This window comes from Oncorhynchus masou, chromosome 6 (genome assembly GCF_036934945.1).
Source record: "Oncorhynchus masou masou isolate Uvic2021 chromosome 6, UVic_Omas_1.1, whole genome shotgun sequence".
In the NCBI taxonomy this organism is placed as follows: domain Eukaryota; kingdom Metazoa; phylum Chordata; class Actinopteri; order Salmoniformes; family Salmonidae; genus Oncorhynchus; species Oncorhynchus masou.
In genome coordinates, this window is record NC_088217.1 from 78,198,161 (window position 1) to 78,224,296 (window position 26,136).

General features: G+C 43.0%; 1 long non-coding RNA gene across 1 annotated transcript; it reads left to right on the plus strand.

The window, feature by feature from the left end:
* Positions 1-1,986: 1,986 nt before the first annotated feature.
* On the plus strand, positions 1,987-18,338 carry LOC135541214 (uncharacterized). The gene is made up of 2 exons (XR_010455940.1): positions 1,987-2,088; positions 16,756-18,338. It is a non-coding gene; the product is annotated as an uncharacterized LOC135541214 (long non-coding RNA).
* The last annotated feature ends 7,798 nt before the right edge of the window (positions 18,339-26,136 follow it).

Consider the following 26,136-nt stretch of genomic DNA (forward strand, 5'->3'; position numbering starts at 1 on the left):
CGCTACGTCCCTCCCTCAAAGCTCGAGGACACACGAATGTTTACCCTGTGCCAAGCGTGCGCACATCGTCCACGTCTCGCCCCCTTCAAATACGAGGAAGTCGAGTGCAAGACTCCCGTTGATTGGATACCCGGGGTATGATTGACAGGTCTCGCCAGCCTCGCTTGAGGCGCGTAAACCTCCTTCCGGCCGTTGCAATTGGCTGCTTTTTAATTCAATCCAAATAAATAAATAAATGAGCAAATGAATACAAAATATAGGAATGAAATAAACCAAAAAATATCTGATGAATGTATTCGTGAGCAATATGGAGCTATACATTAATTATTGTTTATGTGGGTTCTAAACATATTATAACTTTCATATAAATCAGAATAGATTCAACCTTGTCAAAACCCAGAAAGTGTTTTAAAACTGTTATTGATGGAAATAGACCTAATGATATATTGGATTTATCTCCATAAAATATGTTTATATTAGCCTAATATGCATAACAGCGATCACCTAAAATAAACTATTGTAATAGGTTTGGTGCAGATGGGTACCTTTTGTACATTTTGGATGTTGGTGGAGGCCTACAACTGTCATTGTCAATGTGCTGTAGGACAGTAATGCACTTAGTACCTTCACATAACCAGACCATTTATTGTGTGCCCTTGAGAATGTTTTGAACAATATGACTAGTTGTGTGAGGCCATTTCTGTGCCATTTATCCCTAAAACACCATCATATTCAATAGTCCTCACGTCTTGCTTGATGGCTGGGCTTTGGTTCCTCGGAAGTTAATGGACAAAGGTTGTGGGGATGCTTCCATGCGGAAACAGAACGCATAGGCAACCTCACTGAACCACAGGGAAAGAGAAAGTAGCAACCAAAACAAGGGTACATTGAGCAGCCCTTGGGGGATTTGCAGGGGGAAAAGTCTGCCTTTTAAATCCGAATACTACAACCAGCTAGTCTACGTTTGGGCCCTATAAAATTAACATTTAGTTTTTTTAGATCACTCCATAACACAGAAATGAATGATCCTGTGTTAAGTGGACCCCCTCAGCATATGGATTCGCCCAGCAGTGTTAATGAATAAATACCATATATAATATATTGTATCCACTGGCTGAGACGCAGTCACGTTCACGTGGAGCACTAGCAAGGACGCACTGGATTTCAGAGCTACTGCTTGCTTACAGTGTTGGCTACTGTAGAGCAGCTATTGCCAGTATTATTGGCTATTCTTAAAGTTTAGGATAAACCATAATACTGAACCATGACCTTATGTTCGAGATAGGGTCAGAAAGCGGGAAAAAGTATTTACAATGATCCTAATCATCTCATGTTGTTTCCTAATAAAACCCACCGTGCCAAAGACTGAGCAGAGATTTTATTGCATATGAGCAAAGATAATAGACTGGTGTAGTTTAGCACATAGTGGATGCCAGAGTTCCTTCATTCCCAGTAGATTTCATTTGGACCCGGCTCAAACCCGAGGAAGCCTCGTGGAGTTGTTTACATTGAATACAGGACAGGGCCGGTGCCATGGGGCCGTCCTTTTATTAATATACAGTGAGGATATCTGTCTAAATTACTGCTATACATTTCAGGTTGCACACTTTCAAAGGGCTGCTAGCGCGGCGGTGAGAAACGTGACACCGGGTAATGGGAAAGAAAAAAAATCACTTCCAAAAGATCACCGAAAAGAGTAAAAAAAATACATTTCTTAAAAAAATGTCCCTGAGTTCAATTGCATGCCGCTAAATTCACTCTCTGTGAAATATGGTGTGCTTATTATTTATTTGTTTATTTTATAAGGTCCCCAAGTTCCCTGCTGGGGAGTTCATTTGTTTTGTATGCAAAAAAGAAAGGGGAAAAAAATCCCCAAGTATAACAAGAGACGAACAGTTAGTGCTGATTTTCATTTGCATAAATTTTCATATATTTTAGTGAAAATAATAGCGGAGCCGAGGAGTGCTCTGCTCAGTTGAGGCAGAGGAAAGAACATCTTAGGGAGCACCGACTCGAAGGAAAGGAGATGGCCATTAATAGATTACAAATATACATGTAAAGCATTTTTCGACTATTCTTGGATATAAGGTAAGTCAAATAATATTTGAATTTCCTATACTATCCATACTGGAAGATAAAGCAATGTAATGTGCACTAGCCTATACTATACTAAACGTATAGCTTTACGAATTTCTAAACACCTATTTTAACGCATTTGATGTCATTTTAGCCCATATGTTATGTCACACTGCCGACATAAACATTTCCCACCTCTAACTCTCATAAAAAAACATATATGTTGTTTTTCCCTTTTTGAAACCAAAAATCAATACATGCTTTGTGTTGGCTTTCGCTCCCATGCCTCGCTTTTATAAATAGTGAGCAGACGGTTAAGCTGTGCTGTTTTGTAGTGAATGTCCACTGGAGAAAGTGCAATCAATCAAATTTAAGCAGGATACCCCTTGGTTGAATTCTCTGGGGGAGTCTTATAGGCACCAGTGAATATCAAATCGTTTACATAAATCGATCCCGTGCAGCTGTAGAAAAGTTTGTTTAAAGTTGAGCAATAATAATGACATAACCCACGACTTTAAGTTTAATCAACGGACTAGAATGCGTACGATAACTGATCGAATGAGAGGTTATAGTCTATATTTTGCTATAGGCTAAGGCTATGAACATATAGCCTATTTGGTTCTGGCTTGTGAAATCATGGAGCTATCCCGAAAGCATATGTAGCCTATAGGCAATCCTTAAGATAACTGAAATTAAAACGGTTATATGCAGATGCAGAGATGGACAACAATATTCAGGTTTTCATAAGTCCGCCTGGAATGGTCCTGAAGCAAGTTTGCTTCGAACACAATTGCACGGACATTTTAAAACTAATACCAGTTGCATGTTATGCAATATTTTTCTGACTTCATACTTTTTGTGGTCAGCGTCGAATTTCTTCACTTTTCTGCGTTTTTCTCACGGGTTAACAGTGTGTGCCCTCGCTGTTAAAGATGCCGTCTCGCGCAGCCCCGCTAAGACCGTTTGTTTCATTGATGGGGAGGCATTTCTGAACCCAGCCTTTCTGTTGTCATGGTGAGCCGAATAAAAGAGGGAACACTAGTCGCATTAAGCTATATGTTTGTGCACTGGACTCAAGATGAAAGAGCTGTTGATGCCAATACCATCTAGCATGCCTATAGCAGAGCCAATAACTCCAACTCCCCTTATTCTCGGCACCATGGCCATACATGTAGAACCATCTTCACATTACCAACACTGTGACAGACGCTCCCCTTACCTGTGAGCTATTGTTCCTTTAGATGGGGAAATTAAATTGAGTTCATTGTTGACTTTAGGTTAGATAAATATTATCTACCAGCAGGTGTCGCGCTTACTCATGATGGCAGGCCAGCCTTGGTGAGTAATAGTCGCATTATTGTTTTGTTGACTGCGACGCAATATAAAAAATACAGACCTGACTTGATATAATAGAGAAGCTGAATGACACGATATTAGACAATAAAACACACTTATAATAGGGAAGAGAAAGAAACTGACTGTATAATTAAGTAACTGGACTCCAACTGCTTAACACAAAAATATTGTGCAATTACTAATTTATGAATTTGTCGATTATATTGAATTACAATAGGCTATACACCTATGTGATGTCCTCATTGATATACATGTTTGATATTCATGTAAATATTTGAAGTATCGTAATAATGCTGAGATAGGGAACATAAACCCAGTGTTTTCCCTCAAGCAGCAAGCCGATGTGAAACAAAACGAAACCCACATGGCAATCTACTTTTTCCTCACGCGCTTTTCAGTGCATCACTAGAAGTTTAGAAAATAAGGAAGAACACTGGACTACCTTATATATCGCTACCTGCTCCACCAATAGCTGTTGTTTCACATTATGAGTATGCTTTGAATAAACAACATGAATTTTTACATAATGGCAGAAATTAGGTTATATTTAGAAAATCCTTATATTATCTTTGAATTATCGCAAACATTATTTTAAGTCACATATAAATAAATACATACACAATCAGCATGATATAGGCATAAGGGTAATGACACTCATGAACAACATTGCTTTTATGTACATAAATAATCAAGTAAAACACATTGTACTTAATATAATATCCTAATGTAGGCCTATATTCAGGACTAGGCCTAGCTATGCAAAACAATGGGCTAATATGGGGTTATTATTTCTTATAAGCTTGATTCTGCGGGTCATATAGGCCCATAGGTTTGCAGCCAAGCATAAATTAGAATAGACAAGTATTTCAGTGTACCTCGTCGCTGATCGTTGACATATAATGGAATTGTTACTGTACTCAATCAGAAACCACAACAAATAACAAATGAACGAGATCCTCGAGAACCTGTCTGGGGAATTGATCTCCTGTGGGTTCCATGCATGCTTGACCAGCCATTTAACTAGTCTGTATCAACCTCAGAGTATCATCATCATCATCATCAACATCATACACTATAGAAATACAACCACGAGGCAATATTAATATCACCAACATAATGTAATTATTCATTATTTATAATAATACATCATGATAATGACAATAATAGGTTAATAATGATGATAATGACAATAATGCGGCTCCTTCTATCGATGACCTATATCTGTTTTCACTACTGGCTTACGTTCAACACCAAATCCGAAGACATTAGACTGTACAAATTCTCATAGGCCATTTGCGTATAAACTAGACCCATGTTTTGGTGCATATGCATTTATTTGACCAACGTTTTTAGAGAGGACAGCATATTCTCCATTTCGGTTGGCACATCTCATCCTCTGAGACAACACTTTTACCTTTGAATTAAGGACATTTAATTGCCGACGTCACAAGCTTTCTGTCCAATCCATGCTTTCTGTTAGAAGTAGAAACCTTGTCCATGCACAGTAAGTGCACATAAGAAGAAACAAACAACTGCAAGTGGCAATTAGAATCATATGACCGTCTATTACGATCAACATTGTCCTGGTACAATGGTCATTTTAATGAAAGGCCTCCTTAAGGTATACATCATGTATTTGCTTCACTTTGTCCAGGCACTGACTAATCAGAAAATACATTAATAACAGACGTTTAGTGTTCGTGTCAAGCCTAATGTTGATTTAAATCTAAATCCAACATGGAGTAGGCTAGGCCTAGCACTTTAATGATAATACATCCAGTTAATTAAACCAGGTGCACAGTGAATAACAGCAAGCAGATACAAATATTCTCAATTTGCGACATGGTTGCATTATAAGCTATTAAAACACAATTTGAAGCCTCAAAGTAAACTACACAGGGAATCTATTTCAATTAATATGTACCTATGATGTACTTATTATGCCTGTGATATGTGATTGTCTCACCTCCCTTAAGATGAATGCAGTATAAGGATAAGAACCTCTAATAAATGACTTAAATGTACAACGTAAAGTATAGTTATTGTATTCTGATTGTATCTGTTCCCTGTGCATTCCTGACCTGTACAGTGCACCTCTCCTCTCAGCCTGGTGTTTAGAGGGATTGGCTTGGCTTGGTCTTCTTCCATGGATCTGTGATGTGCCCTCCCTCCCTCCCTCCCTCCCTCCCTCCCTCCCTCCCTCCCTCCCTCCCTCCCTCCCTCCCTCCCTCCCTCCCTCCCTCCCTCCCTCCCTCCCTCCCTCCCTCCCTCCCTCCCTCCCTCCCTCCCTCCCTCCCTCCCTCCCTCCCTCCCTCCCTCCCTCCCTCCCTCCCTTCCTCCATCCCTCATCTGCCTACTACTCATTATTTATCAATATATGAGCTTATTACTGATTGTGTCTTGTGGATCGTAAATCAATGTAAATGTCATAATTTGCTTTAAATGGATGTCTAGGTAGCTTCCCAGGGAGAATATTAGAGAATACTGTATACAGCATTTATGGTGGCTTGTCTAGTCATTAATGAATTATTCAATGGGAGGGTTTGTTTGTATCGTCCTATAATGGCTGTGCTTTTGTTTTCCACTCCAGAGTTGGCCAGTGAGATTGCTGTATTGATCAGTGATAGCAGCAGCATTTTGACATCACCGAAGTGGGTAGTTATAGTATGAAATATTGATTGTGTATCTATTCGACGTGATTGGCCCAGACGTGTCGGTATGGAAAAGGGAACCTTCACATATTTCCAGGGTGATATTTGATAATTTCAAGTGCAGTTGGGGATACTCACCAACTAGAGCTGGCGGTAATAGGTAAACGGTTATACACAAGTTGACTTCATGAGATCGTGAATGTATACCACAGGATAGGGCTGCCTGGCTGGAGAAGGATGGGTTTGGTATGGGGTCTGGTCTGGTCTCTGAACGCATTCATGCAGGTGTTGGAGCCTACAAAGCCCTCTAGACTGGAGATTGACAGAGGGATGGATAGGATAAAGTGTTACTCACACACACACACACACACACACACACACACACACACACACACACACACACACACACACACACACACACACACACACACACACACACACACACACACACACACACACACACACACACACACACACACACACACACACACACACAAACACACAGGATTGAAGAGAGAAAGGTGTGTGTGTGTGTGTAGCAGGGCCTTTGTCTCCTAGACTCACTCCACAGAGCCCAGGGATGGAAAGAGAGCGCTCTGTCAGCACTGCCCTGGGCTCCTCACCTTCCTGCCTGCAGTCCTGCCTGATCTCTCTGACAGCACACACACACACGCACGCACGCACGCACACGCACGCACGCGCACGCACGCACGCACGCACGCACACACACACACACACACACACACACACACACACACACACACACACACACACACACACACACACACACACACACACACACACACACGCGATCTTCCTGACAGTACACGCAGGTCAACAAGGATAACACACTGAAACATCCAGACCTTCAGACGCCCACCAATGTTGATGCTAAGCTGCATTCCACAAGCCAATATTCACTGGAATATATTGTGTAGGCAATAAGTATACAAATCTTCTGTTGTTTGCATTCTATTAGACGGCATTATGCTAATCAAGACTGATATCATATTATTAACTTCAGTAATTAATAAATAAACCAACTAATTCCACATGAAGTCAAATCCCTTTAAAGTGAAGGCAGGAGAAAGCGTGAGAGAGTGCTGCCAGTTGCAGCAGACTGCTACAGTATGTCATGTTGCCATGCGAGTTCAGATTCAGATTTGCCATAGTGGCGGCTTTGTTTTTGTTTGTCAAACAGGAACGTTCCCTCAGGAGAGGGGTTTGTGACACCTCTCTGCCCGCACAGGATTGCATTAATCAAACTCTTTATTTCCCTGGGGGATGCCGCCACAAATCACTCCTAAATCCCAATCAAATTGGATAACGGAGGAACTGAGTACTATAAGTCACCCCTCTGTCTCTTGCTCATTCTGCCAACTTAATGGATCTAGTTGTAACTTTGTGGAACAGTGTGGATGGGGTTTTACAAAGCAACGTATAGCTGAGGTAGGAAGCTGCTTTGAAATGCCCCTAACAACATATTTGGATTGAGTCGTGTTCCTCAATCTTTTAGAGACATACAAACACAAAAGATAGAGTTGTACAGATGCACCCATGCAATTTCTTGTCTGTTGTGCGTCTGTCCACGTGGAATAGAGCTATAAGTCCAGGACATGTCTGTGATGTGAGCTGTACTGGGCCTACGATAGAGACACGTCGAGCTGGCATGTGGGCTCAAGACTCATGTAGATTCGGACCCCTAATGGTATTCCTTTCAAAACTAAGCAAACGTTGCAATACCACAAGGAGGCAAAAACATAAATGACATATCTTCACAATTTGGCTAATGACTGTCTTATAAATCAGAGAATGTCTACAGGAAGAACTTGACACAGTAATAAATACTACCCCCAATATGCTGCCTATTAAAGGTAATACAAATAAAATAACATAGATGTCATTTTTCTTATGTGTTGTTGTGGCGCGCCATGGCACAGTTTCAGTGTTTGATATTCATGAGGGAAATGGGGAGGAAATGTGGCCTCTCTTTATGGTGCGGCTGCATTGTAACACAAATTCAGCACTCCTGCCTTCGTTCCAATCAGGGATAAATGATGCCCTCGTTGCCGCGTCTCCAGAATGCAATCCTGACACCACTGCATGCACACACACACCGATGTGCTTACACACACACACACACACACACACACACACACACACACACACACACACACACACACACACACACACACACACACACACACACACACACACACACACACACACACACACACACACACACACAGGGAGTGGAATGGAGGTATCGGAGGGGCTGTCTAGGCCTGGCCTCAGCCTCATCAGCTGGGACATGGACCATACTCGCATCTTATGATGCTTATCAAATTACTAGGATGCTTATCAAATGACTTTGATGCTTATCAAATGACTATGGCACTTATCAAATTACTTTGATGCTTATCAATGACTATAATGGTTATCAAATGACTATCATGCTTATCAAATGACTGCTTATCAAATTATGCTTATCAAATGACTATCATGCTTATCAAATGACTATGGTGCTTATCAAATTATGCTTATTAAATGAACTTGCAACCTTTCAGTTACTAGTCCAACGCTCTAACCACTAGGCTACCCTGCCACCTTATCAATGACTATGATTATTATCAAATGGCTATGGCACTTATCAATGGCTAGGATGCTTATCAAATTACTATGATGCTTATCAATGACTATGATGCTTATCAAATGGCTATGATTATTATCAAATGGCTATGGCACTTATCAATGGCTATGATGCTTATCAAATTACTATGATGATTATCAATGACTATGATTATTATCAAATGGCTATGGCACTTATCAATGGCTAGGATGCTTATCAAATTACTATGATGCTTATCAATGACTATGATGCTTATCAAATGGCTATGATTATTATCAAATGGCTATGGCACTTATCAATGGCTATGATTCTTATCAAATTACTATGATGATTATCAATGACTATGATTATTATCAAATGGCTATGGCACTTATCAATGGCTATGATGCTTATCAAATTACTATGATGATTATCAATGACTATGATTATTATCAAATGGCTATGGCACTTATCAATGGCTATGATGCTTATCAAATTACTATGATGATTATCAATGACTATGATTATTATCAAATGGCTATGGCACTTATCAATGACTATGGTGCTTATCAAATGACTATGGTGCTTATCAATGACTATGGTGCTTATCAAATGACTATGGTGCTTATCAATGACTATGGTGCTTATCAAATGACTATGGTGCTTATCAAATTACTATGATTCATATCAAATGACTATAATGCTTATCAAATGACTATGGTGCTTATCAAATGACTATGGTGCTTATCAATGACTATGGTGCTTATCAAATGACTATGGTGCTTATCAATGACTATGGTGCTTATCAAATGACTATGGTACTTATCAAATGACTATGGTGCTTATCAATGACTATGGTGCTTATCAAATGACTGTGGTGCTTATCAAATGACTATGGTGCTTATCAATGACTTTGATGCTTATCAATGACTATGGTGCTTATCAAATGACTATGGTGCTTATCAATGACTATGGTACTTATCAAATGATTATGGTGCTTATCAATGACTATGGTGCTTATCAAATGACTATGGTGCTTATCAATGACTATGGTGCTTATCAAATGACTATGGTGCTTATCAATGACTATGGTGCTTATCAAATGACTATGGTGCTTATCAATGACTATGGTGCTTATCAAATGACTATGGTGCTTATCAATGACTATGGTACTTATCAAATGACTATGGTGCTTATCAATGACTATGGTGCTTATCAAATGACTATGGTGCTTATCAATGACTATGGTGCTTATATCAAATGACTATGGTGCTTACCAATGACTATGGTGCTTATCAAATTACTATGGTGCTTATCAATGACTATGGTGCTTATCAAATGACTATGGTGCTTATCAATGACTATGGTGCTTATCAATGACTATGGTGCTTATCAAATGGCTATGGTGCTTATCAATGACTATGGTGCTTATCAAATGACTATGGTGCTTATCAAATGACTGACACTTATCAATGACTATGGTGCTTATCAAATGACTGGTGCTTATCAATGACTATGGTGCTTATCAAATGACTATGGTGCTTATCAATGACTATGGTACTTATCAAATGACTATGGCACTTATCAATGACTATGGTACCTATCAAATGACTATGGTGCTTATCAAATGACTATGGTGCTTATCAAATGACTATGGTGCTTATCAAATGACTATGATGCTTATCAAATTACTATGGTACTTATCAAATGACTATGGTGCTTATCAATGACTATGGTGCTTATCAAATGACTATGGTGCTTATCAAATGACTATGGTGCTTATCAATGACTATGGTGCTTATATCAAATGACTATGGTGCTTATCAATGACTATGGTGCTTATCAAATGACTATGGTGCTTATCAATGACTATGGTGCTTATCAAATGACTATGGTGCTTATCAATGACTATGGTACTTATCAAATGACTATGGTGCTTATCAATGACTATGGTGCTTATCAAATGACTATGGTGCTTATCAATGACTATGGTGCTTATATCAAATGACTATGGTGCTTACCAATGACTATGGTGCTTATCAAATTACTATGGTGCTTATCAATGACTATGGTGCTTATCAAATGACTATGGTGCTTATCAATGACTATGGTGCTTATCAATGACTATGGTGCTTATCAAATGGCTATGGTGCTTATCAATGACTATGGTGCTTATCAAATGACTATGGTGCTTATCAAATGACTGACACTTATCAATGACCATGGTGCTTATCAAATGACTGGTGCTTATCAATGACTATGGTGCTTATCAAATGACTATGGTGCTTATCAATGACTATGGTACTTATCAAATGACTATGGCACTTATCAATGACTATGGTACCTATCAAATGACTATGGTGCTTATCAAATGACTATGGTGCTTATCAAATGACTATGGTGCTTATCAAATGACTATGATGCTTATCAAATTACTATGGTACTTATCAAATGACTATGGTGCTTATCAATGACTATGGTGCTTATCAAATGACTATGGTGCTTATCAAATGACTATGGTGCTTATCAATGACTATGGTGCTTATATCAAATGACTATGGTGCTTATCAATGACTATGGTGCTTATCAATGACTATGGTGCTTATATCAAATGACTATGGTGCTTATCAATGACTATGGTGCTTATCAATGACTATGGTGCTTATCAATGACTATGGTGCTTATATCAAATGACTATGGTACTTATCAAATGACTATGGTGCTTATCAATGACTATGGTGCTTATCAAATGACTATGGTGCTTATCAAATGACTATGGTGCTTATCAATGACTATGGTGCTTATATCAAATGACTATGGTGCTTATCAAATGACTATGGTGCTTATCAAATGACTATGGTGCTTATCAAATGACTATGGTGCTTATATCAAATGACTATGGTACTTATCAATGACTATGGTGCTTATCAATGACTATGGTGCTTATCAAATGACTATGGTGCTTATCAAATGACTATGGTGCTTATATCAAATGACTACGGTGCTTATCAAATGACTATGGTGCTTATCAATGACTATGGTGCTTATCAATGACTATGGTGCTTATCAATGACTATGGTGCTTATCCAATGACTACGGTGCTTATCAAATGACTACGGTGCTTATCAAATGACTATGGTGCTTATCAAATGACTACGGTGCTTATCAAATGACTACGGCGCTTATCAAATGACTATGGTGCTTATCAAATGACTATGGTGCTTATCAATGACTATGGTGCTTATCAAATGACTATGGTGCTTATCAAATGACTATGGTGCTTATCAAATGACTATGGTGCTTATCAATGACTATGGTGCTTATCAATGACTATGGTGCTTATCAAATGACTATGGTGCTTATCAAATGACTACGGTGCTTATCAAATGACTACGGTGCTTATCAAATGACTATGGTGCTTATCAAATGACTATGGTGCTTATCAATGACTATGGTGCTTATCAAATGAGAGGAAATTACACATATTTAATGGGACCCTAGGCTAGATTCAGGAGTAAGCTTCATCCTAATGCAATATCTGAAGACATGGTGTATGTTCAGTTGCTGTAGTGCCACCATATTTGCATATTATTTTGTGTTCACATTCACGAAAAGATCCTAGACTCATACTGAGTCTGGTTAGTTGATATTGTTGACTGTGCGTGATATGTGCTATTCATATGAGCTTGTGTGGTCCCGTTCTGGTGGGAAGTCTGATTCATGTGGGGATTATGTGTTGAGCTCTTATGGATCTGTCCCTGTTCCTACGGAGTCAGAACCATTTGTTTCTAAATGGGTTTACATACATCTTCTGTGCCTGTTTTAGCCACGCTCTCTCTCCCTCCATCCAGCCTTGAAACACACACACACACACACACACACACACACACACACACACACACACACACACACACACACACACACACACACACACACACACACACACACACACACACACACACACACACACACACACATACACACACACACACACGCACGCAAGCACGCACACACACACCATGCACGCACACACTTGCAGGCACTGCCTCCCTCCCTCCTGCCCCACACACACTCTCTCTCTTCCCCCCTCCCTGTCCGTGCGTGTACATTTATCAATATCACAAAAGCGTCTTTGAGAATGCTGCATGCAGGGTTGTGACCCTCTGAGTGCATGACCACCAGCCATTACTGAGCCCTACTGCACTGCACATCTCTGACTGCACATCTCTGACTGTACATCTCTGACTCCACATCTCTGACTCCACATCTCTGACTCCACATCTCTGACTGTACATCTCTGACTACACATCTCTGACTCCACATCTCTGACTCCACATCTCTGACTCCACATCTCTGACTCCACATCTCTGACCTCACATCTCTGACTCCACATCTCTGACTGCACATCTCTGACTCCACATCTCTGACTCCACATCTCTGACTCCACATCTCTGACTCCACATCTCTGACTCCACATCTCTGACCTCACATCTCTGACTCCACATCTCTGACTGTACATCTCTGACAGTACATCTCTGACTGTACATCTCTGACTGTACATCTCTGACTGCACATCTCTGACTGTACATCTCTGAATGTACATCTCTGACTCCACATCTCTGACTCCACATCTCTGACTCCACATCTCTGACTGTACATCTCTGACTACACATCTCTGACTCCACATCTCTGACTCCACATCTCTGACTCCACATCTCTGACTGTACATCTCTGACTACACATCTCTGACTCCACATCTCTGACTCCACATCTCTGACTGTACATCTCTGACTGTACATCTCTGACTACACATCTCTGACTGTACATCTCTGACTCCACATCTCTGACTCCACATCTCTGACTCCACATCTCTGACTGTACATCTCTGACTGTACATCTCTGACTCCACATCTCTGACTGTACATCTCTGACTACACATCTCTGACTGTACATCTCTGACTCCACATCTCTGACTGCACATCTCTGACTCCACATCTCTGACTGTACATCTCTGACTCCACATCTCTGACTCCACATCTCTGACTCCACATCTCTGACTGTACATCTCTGACTACACATCTCTGACTCCACATCTCTGACTCCACATCTCTGACTCCACATCTCTGACTCCATATCTCTGACTGTACATCTCTGACTACACATCTCTGACTCCACATCTCTGACTCCACATCTCTGACTCCACATCTCTGACTCCACATCTCTGACTGCACATCTCTGACTGTACATCTCTGACTCCACATCTCTGACTGTACATCTCTGACTACACATCTCTGACTGTACATCTCTGACTCCACATCTCTGACTGCACATCTCTGACTCCACATCTCTGACTGTACATCTCTGACTCCACATCTCTGACTCCACATCTCTGACTCCACATCTCTGACTGTACATCTCTGACTACACATCTCTGACTCCACATCTCTGACTCCACATCTCTGACTCCACATCTCTGACTCCACATCTCTGACTGTACATCTCTGACTACACATCTCTGACTCCACATCTCTGACTCCACATCTCTGACTGTACATCTCTGACTACACATCTCTGACTCCACATCTCTGACTCCACATCTCTGACTCCACATCTCTGACTCCACATCTCTGACTCCACATCTCTGACTGTACATCTCTAACTACACATCTCTGACTCCACATCTCTGACTCCACATCTCTGACTGTACATTTCTGACTCCACTTCTCTGACTCCACTTCTCTGGGTAGGAGAGGAGAGCTGAGTCCTTATTTCCAGGCTGGACAGTCTCTCTGCTGCTTTGACTGATGGCTTCCAGCCTGGTTGGGAACAAGAGTTACATGGAAACCTGGTTGATTTCCTATAACTCCTGCATTTCTTGTTTAGACTCCTGTGGCTCATACAACAGTATTACAGCCATCTACCTATATTACAGGAACAACACTCAAGGACTATTTCAGGATTTCTTTATTAAGATTAAAAGTATAGGCTTTTGTGTCAAATGCTGTTTTAGCAGTATTGTAGTTTGATACTGGAGTCAGGCTGGAGAGCTAATGTTTTTTGCTTGATTTTTATAACAGGAAGTGTACTTACGTGGGACTAACTCTACTTCTAAGACTTCTTCGATGTTAGGTAGGCCTAATGTATCCTGAATTAAATGACATATACCCCACACAATTTACTGGATGTTAGTTAGGCCTAATGTATCCTGAGTTAAATGACATATACCCCACACCATTTACTAGATGTTAGGTAGGCCTAATGTATCCTGAATTAAATGACATATACCCCACACCATTTACTAGATGTTAGGTAGGCCTAATGCATCCTGAATTAAATGACATATACCCCACACCATTTACTAGATGTTAGGTAGGCCTAATGTATCCTGAATTAAATTACATATATCCCACACCATTTACTAGATGTTAGGTAGGCCTAATGTATCCTGAATTAAACGACATATACCCCACACCATTTACTAGATGTTAGGTAGGCCTAATGTATCCTGAATTAAATTACATATACCCCACACCATTTACTGGATGTTAGGTAGGCCTAATGTATCCTGAATTAAATTACATATACCCCACACCATTTACTGGATGTTAGGTAGGCCTAATGTATCCTGAATTAAATGACATATACCCCACACCATTTACTAGATGTTAGGTAGGCCTAATGTATCCTGAATTAAATGACATATACCCCACACCATTTACTAGATGTTAGGTAGGCCTAATGTATCCTGAATTAAATGACATATACCCCACACCATTTACTAGATGTTAGGTAGGCCTAATGTATCCTGAATTAAATGACATATACCCCACACCATTTACTAGATGTTAGGTAGGCCTAATGTATCCTGAATTAAATTACATATACCCCACACCATTTACTGGATGTTAGGTAGGCCTAATGTATCCTGAATTAAATGACATATACCCCACACCATTTACTAGATGTTAGGTAGGCCTAATGTATCCTGAATTAAATGACATATACCCCACACCATTTACTGGATGTTAGGTAGGCCTAATCCCAAAACAGTCTACTTCCCAGATGAGTTATTTGTTCCCTAAACCCCAGAATGTATATGACATTAGTATATATACATAATGTTGTATAAGTCCTCTCTCTTCCCCCAGCAGGCAGGACAGGCCTCCTCCAGTCTGCCTGTCTCTCTCTCTCTTACTGTGTCCTAAATGTAGGCCACTAAATATACAGATATATTACTGCAGGCTGGGAAATGTATTCTCAAAGCAGGAATAAAAATGCTTTATTTTTGGAGTGTTTGAGCCGCTCACGTTGTAAAACACTCGGTTGACCTCGGCTGTGTTACTGTTTAACCAAGCACTGCGCTGATGCTATTCCTGGACTGGACTATACCCCCCCCCCAACACACACACACACACACACACACATACGCGCGCGCACGCACGCACGCACGCACGCACACACACACACACACACACACACTCACACACACACACACACACACACACACACACACACACACACACACACACACACACACACACACACACACACACACACACACACACACACACACACACACACGCACACACGCACACACACACACACACACACACACTAACCTGCAATTGTTGTTTCTGAAATACCTGCCAAATGGGGACGCTATTTGTGTATAAGACGCAAGGGGAAATATGTCTGTTGAGTTTGTATTCTATGATGTATGCAACATTACAAAGTCAATCTGGCCAGACAACTACCGTGTCTTAGCCAAGAATAACACACTCTGAGCAATTCAGGTTTCCACAAACAGCCAATACATTAACATAGTTTAATACTTTAGCTTAGCACGGTTTGTGGAGAGATGCTATCGTAACCTACTGAACCTACTGGGGTGTTGCTGAACGCTTGAATAAAGGGACTTATTTTATTTAGAAAATATTCCCATTTAAAGATGTGCTGCTTCTTCCATCTGATTTTGATCAGATTTTAATGTGAGCCGCTCTCTCTCCCTCCCTCCCTCCCCCTCTCTCTCTCTCTCTTTCTCTCTCTCTCTTTCTTTCCACGCAGGAGCACCAGGGTCCCCTCGCCATCCCTCCACCCCCACCCCTTGGCCCCATGCCCCCCACCCTCTAACCGCCTCCTCCAGAGGTAAGGGCCTCAGTGTGTGTTCTCTCCCCTCCTCTACCCACCCCAGCAGCGGACACACAACACAAGCGTCTCCCCGGCTTCCGCTTCCTCCGCGCTGCTGCACCACTGCTGGGGTATTCACGCTCCAGGCTGTTTTCTTTGAGAGACTATAAAAATATGCAAATGGCTATTGTTAAGAGCCAAAAGTAGAGAGTATTTTTCTCCCCGTACGCCGCTTGTGTTCCTGGTGAGTATAATGTGCAGAGAGGGCTGAGGGGTTTCCTTCAGTCTTTAGTCTCTCTCTCTCACACACAGGCTCACAAAGAGCTGGAGATGACCAGGTACAGAGGAAGGATATTAGAAATATTCTCTCAGGAAGCCATTGTCTCTTTCCATTGTGGTCATGTTCGTGTAAGAGAGAGAGAGAGAAAGAGAAAGAGCGAGAGGGAGAAAGAGAAAGAGAGAGAGAGAGAGAGAGAAAGAGAGAGATAGAACAAGAGAGATATAGAGAGAGAGAAAAAAGAGAGATAGAGAGAAAAAGAGAGAGGTATTAGGATGAAATCCAAGCTTCACCACGGGTAGTAGCAGCTAGGAAGTCAGGCCTTTATATAAAGTCCCTGAGCAGAGAGAGAGAGAGAGAGAGAGAGAGAGAGTGAGAGAGTGAGAGAAGAGAGAGAAAGTAAGTAAGGAGCCACATTTGTAAAGCCCTCACGGTCTCAAGCAGGAAGACTTTTTGAAGTGATTATGGAGACAGTTCAGATCAAAGGATTTGACAAGTCTGAGTGCTCGCCAAATACGAGCCGGGCTAATCACGCTGAAGCCCTCCGTACAAGACACCACTGGTCCCTCCAGCTGCTTTGCAAATGTAACGTGACACTTAGGGATAAACAGATTATCAGGGGACATAAGAGAAAAAATCCTCTCAGACTTGTAGAAGTGAAATAGTTTATTTAATGAACTTGGAGACTACCAATGTACTGTATATGGTGATGTTGAATAATAATTCATTTTCTGTAAAGTCGTAATGACCTAATTTACATTTTTTTAAATACAAGTTCTATGTTACATGAAGGGTAGTTGTTATGTAGGATGATATTTAGATTTTCTATTTTTTTTGTTGTATAATCCATAGGCCTAATCTTCCAAACACCTCAAGACATTTTGAAACATAAGCTCAGGGACATTCTCAAAGCGTCTGTCCTGCATTCATTCTCTTTTAAATGTTGTCATATTGTGATATCATAAATGTAGAGTAAATTCATATGAACAATTTCCCTTTATTTCCCTCTTACTTTCACTAAGATATTTGATTTGATTCTATTTTCAGTAGTATCTTATGCTGCATTCTATCATGACCAAGATAATGTTGAAATCAAAAGAATTTACAATTGGCTGAGATATTTTGGCACAAAGTGTGTGCCTGTAAATTAAATAATGCATATGTAAATGTGTACCTGTAAATTAAATAATGCATATGTAAATGTGTACCATGCAAACTCAATAAACAGAACAACCAAACCCTATGTGTGTCTCTTGTGTCATGTCACTGGTGACCAGCCGTGTCATTCCCAAGTGATCCACTGAGTCCGCTGGGCCAGGGAGTGTCCAGCTGTCCAGTTGTCCAACCAGGGGCCCTCTCCTCTGGGTGACATCCATCACCAACAGTGGCCCTGTGGTTCTGGACATCCTGGACTCTGGAGAGCCCTCGGACAAACGGACCATTCAGGAGGGACGGACAGATGGAACGGTGTCACGAAGAGACACGGGACAATGAGGAGGTTGTTGTGTTGGCTAGCAGCGCAGATCTGTTGTATATCACAAGTCCAGCGCTTCAAAACTGAACACCCTGCACCCTTCACCATGATCAAGCAAAGAGAGAGAGAGGGGAAAAGGGAGGGAGGGACAGGGAGTGTGGTGAGGGGACAGAAAGAGGGGAGGTTCAGAGCTGGGTCTGTACTTCAGCTCAACACAGTTGCTATAATTGATGTGTTATTCAACTGCATACCACTGCTGCCTGGACCGACTTACTGCTCTGCAACCACAGCCTACTACGTTGGTCCACAACAACCATCATTCTCTCTTAACCACATTGGTCATAACAGTTATCTGCTTTTTACATTTTTTAATTGAACGCTCACCAAAACCTGAGTGCTCATCAAAACCTGAGTGCTCATCAAAACCTGGACATCTGCCTACAAAAAAAGCAATCCTGGGAGCAAAACTCCTATTCATATATTGGGTGGAATAAAGTAAAGAAGAAAATAAAGAACCTTCCTCCACACAACCGCCTATTCATCAGTGCCACCCTGACCCCGCCCTATAGGTCCAGTATGTCTATTTGATTGGTCACCGTGTAGGGCAGACTGCTATTGATTGGTCGGTCGTTAGGAGCGGCTGGCAGAGCTGACACGGTTAGCACGTGGTCGTAACATCTGACCGCTCTTTAACCACCAGCCATCAACTGACCAATCCAGCCATTGACCCCAGTCATCCCAGCTGTGCCCTGGCAGCAGATCAGTACTAGACTGCTGTGGTGGCTGGGCCGTCTAATAACAGTAATGTGCCTGTTCAGTCTAGAGATGACTCTTTATTTTGACTGTTGATTTAAATAGGGGGAAACAGATACATCACATAATAATTGATAATTAATAATTGAGTAACAATTATCAGCTGGGTTGTGAGCTTATGATTATTTTCAACATTGTTCCGACCCATCTCACTATAGTTATAACTGTATGTCACTGGTTTATAACATAACACTTTTACCATGAGTTTACCATGAGTCTACCATGAATCTACCATGATTCTACCACGATTCTACCATGAAGATACATACGGGAATATACATGTATGTTAGGTATATGTCCATAAAATAGATGTGTTTTTGCAAGACAGCTGGCAGGTATACAAGCCAATAAATAGAACAGGTTCAGATACTACCTCCAGGCCTGATGGTGTGTGTGTGTGTGTGTCTGAGTGTGTGTGTGTGTGTGTGTGTGTGTTATAGCAGTCTGCTATAAAAGCTAGCCTGACTCTCAGATCTCACAAAGGTATAATGTTCATTAAACTACATTTCTGATTATCATATAATATTGCTGAAAATAAACAAGACAAATGTTAGTATAATGAATAGGAATCTGTTTACAAATGTAAACAGGAACCAACAGGAACCAACAATAAAGGCTTGTTTGTTTAAATGTGATATTAGTCAGATAGACAAAGGAGTCCTTGTCCTGTGATGGGGCAGACTTTGGGAAACAGAGCCATGGTAACGCTAAGGAAACGAAACATCCCTGAAGTCACTGGGGAACAAGGGCAGAGGAGCTGCTCTCAACAGTACAGTCTGTCTTCTGTGTATGTGTGTGTGTGGTGTGTGTGAATGTTGGCTGTGATCAGTGAGTGAATGAAGCGTTTCACTGGAAACGTGACCCCTCCCTCCCTCCCTCCCTCCCTCCCTCCCTCCCTCCCTCCCTCCCTCCCTCCCTCCCTCCCTCCCTCCCTCCCTCCCTCCCTCCCTCCCTCCCTCCCTCCTTACCTCCCTACCTTCCTCCCTCTCTCTCCTCTCAGAGGGAAGCCCTGCCAGTGGACATCTGTGGAAATGAGCTCGGTCGTGCAGTAAGTGTGGCGACCCCGCCACTAACCCCATGCTGTCCCCATTGCTCTCACCACTAAATGATATCTACTGTATCCTGCCTGGCTGGGAGGAGGCCTACCCCCCTTCCCTCCTCTCTCTGGTCACCCAACCTGGTGCAGGAGTCAGGAGATGAACCAACGATCGCCAGTACAGCGACTTATTATCATCATATATCAAGTACTTTTATCCAAAGAAACTTACACATAATAGATATATATACACATAGTATTTTAGTAGGTGGATTAGGATGCCAATGCCAAGATCAGATCCACAAGGTGAAAGGTTTTAAAAATAAAAATAAACATTATTTTGTGCTCCTCAAAAGACCACGCTTCACTACCTCCCTGGAGGAGCCTCCACTTCCTCCCTGGAGGAGCCTCCACTTCCTCCCTGGAGCAGCCTCCACTTCCTCCCTGGAGGAGCCTCCCCTTCCTCCCTGGAGCAGCCTCCACTTCCTCCCTGGAGGAGCCTCCACTTCCTCCCTGGAGGAGCCTCCACTTCCTCCCTGGAGGAGCCTCCACTTCCTCCCTGGAGCAGCCTCCACTTCCTCCCTGGAGGAGCCTCCACTTCCTCCCTGGAGGAGCCTCCACTTCCTCCCTGGAGGAGCCTCCACTTCCTCCCTGGAGCAGCCTCCACTTCCTCCCTGGAGCAGCCTCCACTTCCTCCCTGGAGGAGCCTCCATTTCCTCCCTGGAGCAGCCTCCACTTCCTCCCTGGAGCAGCCTCCACTTCCTCCCTGGAGGAGCCTCCACTTCCTCCCTGGAGGAGCCTCCACTTCCTCCCTGGAGGAGCCTCCACTTCCTCCCTGGAGCAGCCTCCACTTCCTCCCTGGAGGAGCCTGCACTTCCTCCCTGGAGGAGCCTCCACTTCCTCCCTGGAGGAGCCTCCACTGCTCTGATGCCTGTGAACTCTGCCGTACGTGTCAACGACAAATAGTTTGGGCTCTGAACCTTTCAACGCCATCCCTGCTCTTCTCTCCAAACTAAAAGTCCCATAGTCAGCCAGCACCGTTCAAAATCAATCAGCAACACACACATCCTCTTCTCACCACGCCACTCTGTTTCATCCATTATAGATTATTCATAGCCATTGTGGGTGTAGCTCTTTTGAGTTTTGACATTGGATCCATGTTGGTGCCTTTTTCTGGTGGGGTTTCATCAGACTGTAATGGAATGTGATGTGAAAATGCATGAGTGTTGAGTTTGAACTCCAGTGCCTTGAGCAACACCCTCTAAGAACAGAGAAGAGAGGAGAGAGAAGCCGAGACTCTGTTTCCAAACCGCAAGGAGGCAGGGAGGCGGACAGACAGGCATGCAGGCAGCAAAGAGGAGTGCACCACACTACACACACCACCCAAAGTACCCAGGGAGCATCTGGGGCAGATTGCATGCAAGGCTGTAGGCTTTGAAGGTAGCAGGTAGCAGCCCCCCCTCTGCTCTCCAGAGTACAGTGTTGGACCAGAACAGGCTAGGCCCCCCTCCACACAGAACAGGTGGTATTGCTCACTCCAATTTAGCTCAAACCTCCACTTGAAATAGTGCTGCTGTCACAACCAATCTGCACCCGGAGATGGACCGCTGCCTCTGTCGGGGAGAGCATCGAAGCAGACAGGAGAGGAGCGGGGGGGCGTAGAGGGGAGAGGGATGGAGAGGGGGTGGGAGAGGGGGAGCAATAAAGGGAGGGAGTGGGGGATGCTGTTGAAGGGGAAACTGCTTCCCCCGCTGCCTTCGACAGTAGCATCCTAAACACATCCCCTCTCCTTCCCTCCCTCCATCCATCCCTCCCTTCCCATGTTCCACCCCCTGCTGAGCTCTTCCTCTCCCCAGCACATGTTCACCGCAGGTCCACTCAGCCAGAACAGCACAAAGAGAGGTCAGGCCAGTCAACAGGTTATTTACAGCAGGGGACCGCCCGACATCGCCCCTCCCGGTATGGTCCGAAGGTCCCAATCTGTCCCCGAAAACACAGGAGGCCATTTGAGTCTGACTGACTGTCCCCTTGTGACATCACTGGGAAGACATAACTTTGGTGGAGGTGGGGAATGTTGGTGACTCTCGCTCAAAGTTTGTAAGATAGGGTAGGTCAGAGGTCCTAAAAACACCTGCAAGAGAGTATCCATGATTCATCACACTGCTGAGGATAGAGCTCACGTTACAAACTAAAAGAGGCTGGAAAGAGGTGAGGAAAGAGAATTGTGTTTGTAGATGTAATTAATGATAAAAGCGTATTTTGAGTCATCTTCACAGTGTGCCACAACAACACATCTTTTAGTCTTTGACAAAAGCTGAAGATTTTTGTTCACTAATGCTTTTTTCATACTGTGTTTTTATGATCAACCTGCTTCAAAGGCAGGGGCTCCCGAGTGCATCTCAGTGCTAGAGGCGTCACTACACACCCTGGTTCGATTCCAGGTTGTATCACAACTGGCCGTGATTGGGAGTCCCATAGGGCAGCACACAATTGACCCGTTGTCGTCCCGGGTGTTGGCCGGTGTAGGCCATCATTGTAAATAATAATTTGCTCTTAACTGACTTGCCTTGTTAGATAAAGGTTAAATGTACATATAGGAGTGTTCTCTCTCTCTCTCTCTCTCTCTATCTCTCTCTCTCTCTCTCTCTCTCCCCCCTTCTCTCTCTCTCAATGCTGTGTGCAGAATATAAAATTAGATCTAAGTGTCTCTCAAACAGGTTGAAAGAATATCTGGGGCTGTTGGTCCACAAGGACCAGTCTTACTGTGTACCTGACCACTCTATTATTGATGACTTGTTTCTAATAAGATATGTTTTAGATATGTGTAAACTATCTGATGTGAGTGTGGGTTTGGTTTCTTTGGATCAGGAGAAGGCTTTTGACCATGTGGACCACCAGTACTTGTTCAAAACAATGAAAGCCTTTGGGTTTGGGGATGTTTTTTTGTCTTGTATGAGTTTACTGTATGCTGGGGCCTCATGTATGGTGAAGGTGGGGGTGGTTTGAGTTTCCCCATCCCTGTCCAAAGGGGTATCAGACAGGGATGCCCAATTTCAGGACAGTTATATTGTCTGGCAAATGAACCTATGCATGTTTTTTAAGAGTGAGGCTAACGGGTTTCTCTGAGCCAGGGGTTATGAAGGGACCTATGATAGCACTGTCTGTGTCTGCCGATGACCTGACAGTTTTTATTACAGGGATGAGGATGTTAAGGTTCTCTCAAACGCTCTAAAGGTGTATGAGGGGGCCTTCTCAGCTAGAGTCAATTGGGAAACGAGTGAATCGCTGTGGGCAGGTCAGCTTCAGATAGGGTCTGCTCCACGGTTACCAGGGGGGCTTCAGTGGGGCAGAGATGGGATGAAGACTTGGGGGGTTTTCTAAGCTCCGATGTCTTTAAAAAAAAGAACTGGGAGTGTGTAGTGGAGAAGGTGTGAGCCAGATTGTCTATGTTGAAATGGGTGCTACCCCAGCTGTTTTATAGGGGAAAGGTGCTGCTCGCCAATAACCTAGTTGCCTCTACCCAGTGGCACAGACTAATGATTTTACAGACTGATGTACTCGTTTAATTGATTTCCTCAAAAAGGTTGCTTCCTGTGCACAAATGTTGCCAAGGTCTGAGGAGGATGAGGTTGGTTGGGGCAGTGGGGTAGCGTTAACCAGGGCAGTATTTTGTTTCTGTTTCTGTTTGGTTGGTGTGGTTGGGGGGTGTGAACCCCCCCCCCCATTCTGTCTGGAAAATTCTTTCTCTTTGCTCTTGTTTTCCTCAATAGGATGTCGGTGGGCGGAGCAGGGAGGGTCGTCAGCGAAATGGGCCACACCTGGGCTCAGTTGTGTCCTGGGGATAAATGCACCTTTCCCCCATTCATTGAGGAGACTTTCTCCACGCAGACACACTGTTGTTTCTGGTTGTGGCATTTTGGGGCTTCTGTGTGTTCATTCCATGCCTGTACTTCAAAGGCAGCATGCGACTGATACTTCCAACTCTGATCGGTGGACAGAGGGTCTGGATGATGTGTTCCCTGCGCTGAATGTTAGTGCTGCGGTGGGGACATTAGAGGAGGACGTGGGGATGCTGCTTTCCTTCCATACCCCGGAGCTGAGGGAGTTCAAGGAGGTGGGAAACAAGGCCATGTACATAATACTTCCGGTGCCGACAGAGATGGCCCCCTCGCTTTGCGTTCTTAGGAAACTATGCAGTAGTTTGTTTTTTATGTATTATTTTATGTATTATTTCTTACATTGTTACCCCAGGAAATCTTAAGTCTCATTACATACAGCCGGGAGGAACTATTGGATATAAGAGCAACGTCAACATACCAACATTCCGACCAGGAATACGACTTTCCCGAAGCGGATCCTCTGTTTGGTCCACCACCCAGGACAATGGATCAGAACCCAGACCCAAATCAACGGTGCCGCAGAAGGGGCAGATCGAGCGGTCTTCTGGTCAGGCTCCATAGACGGGCACATCGCCCACCGCTCCCGAGTATACTGCTAGCCAACGTCCAGTCTCTTGACAACAAGCTAGATGAAATCCGAGCAGGGGTTGCCTTCCAGAGAGACATCAGAGATTGTATCATTCTCTGTTTCACGGAAACATGGCTCACTCGGGATATGTTATCAGAGTTGGTACAGCCACCTGTTTTCTTCACGCATCGTGCCGACAGACACAAACATCTCTGGTAAGAAGAAGGGCGGGGGTGTATGCCTTATGATTAACGAGTCATGTTGTGATCATAACAACATACAGGAACTCAAGTCCTTTTGTTCACCTGACCTAGAATTCCTTACAATCAAACGCCAACCGCATTATCTACCAAGAGAATTCTCTTCGATTATTATCATCTTCGTGTACACCCCCCCTACCCCCCCCAAGCAGACACCTCAACGGCCCTGAAATAACTTTATTGGACTCTATGTAAACTGGAAACCACATATCCTGAGGCTGCATTTATTGTAGCTGGGGATTTTAACAAGGCTAATCTGAAAACAAGGCTCCCTAAATTTTATCAGCATAACGAATCCGTGACCTGGGCTGGGAAAATTCTGGATCATTGTTACACTAACTTCCGCGACGCATACAAAGCCCTCCCCCGCCCTCCATTCGGCAAATCTGACCACGACTCCATTTTGTTGCTCCCAGCCTATAGACAGACACTAAAACAGGAAACACCCGTGCTCAGGTCTGTTCAATGCTGGTCCGACCAATCTGATTCCATGCTTCAAGATTGCTTCGATCACGTGGACTGGAATATGTTTCCGGATAGAGTCGAACAACAACATTGATGTATACCCTGATTCGGTGAGCGAGTTTATTAGCAAGTACATTGGTGATGTTGTACCCATCGGCGACTATTAAAACCTTCCCCAACCAGAAACTGTGGATTGATGGCAGCATTCACGCAAAACTGAAAGCTCGAACCATTGATTTTAATCAAGGCAAAGTGACCGGAAACATGACCTAATACAAATAGTGTAGCTATTCCCTCCGCAAGCTAATAAAACAAGCTAAGCGTCAGTATAGAGACAAAGTAGAGTCGCAATTCAATTGCTCAGACACAAGAGGAATGTGGTAGGGTCTACAGTTAATCACAGACTACAAAAAGAAAACCAGCCCCATCGCGAACCCTGATATCTTGCTCACAGACAAACTAAACAACTTCTTTTCTCGCTTTGAGGACAATACAGTGCCACCGACACAGCCAGCTACCAAAACCT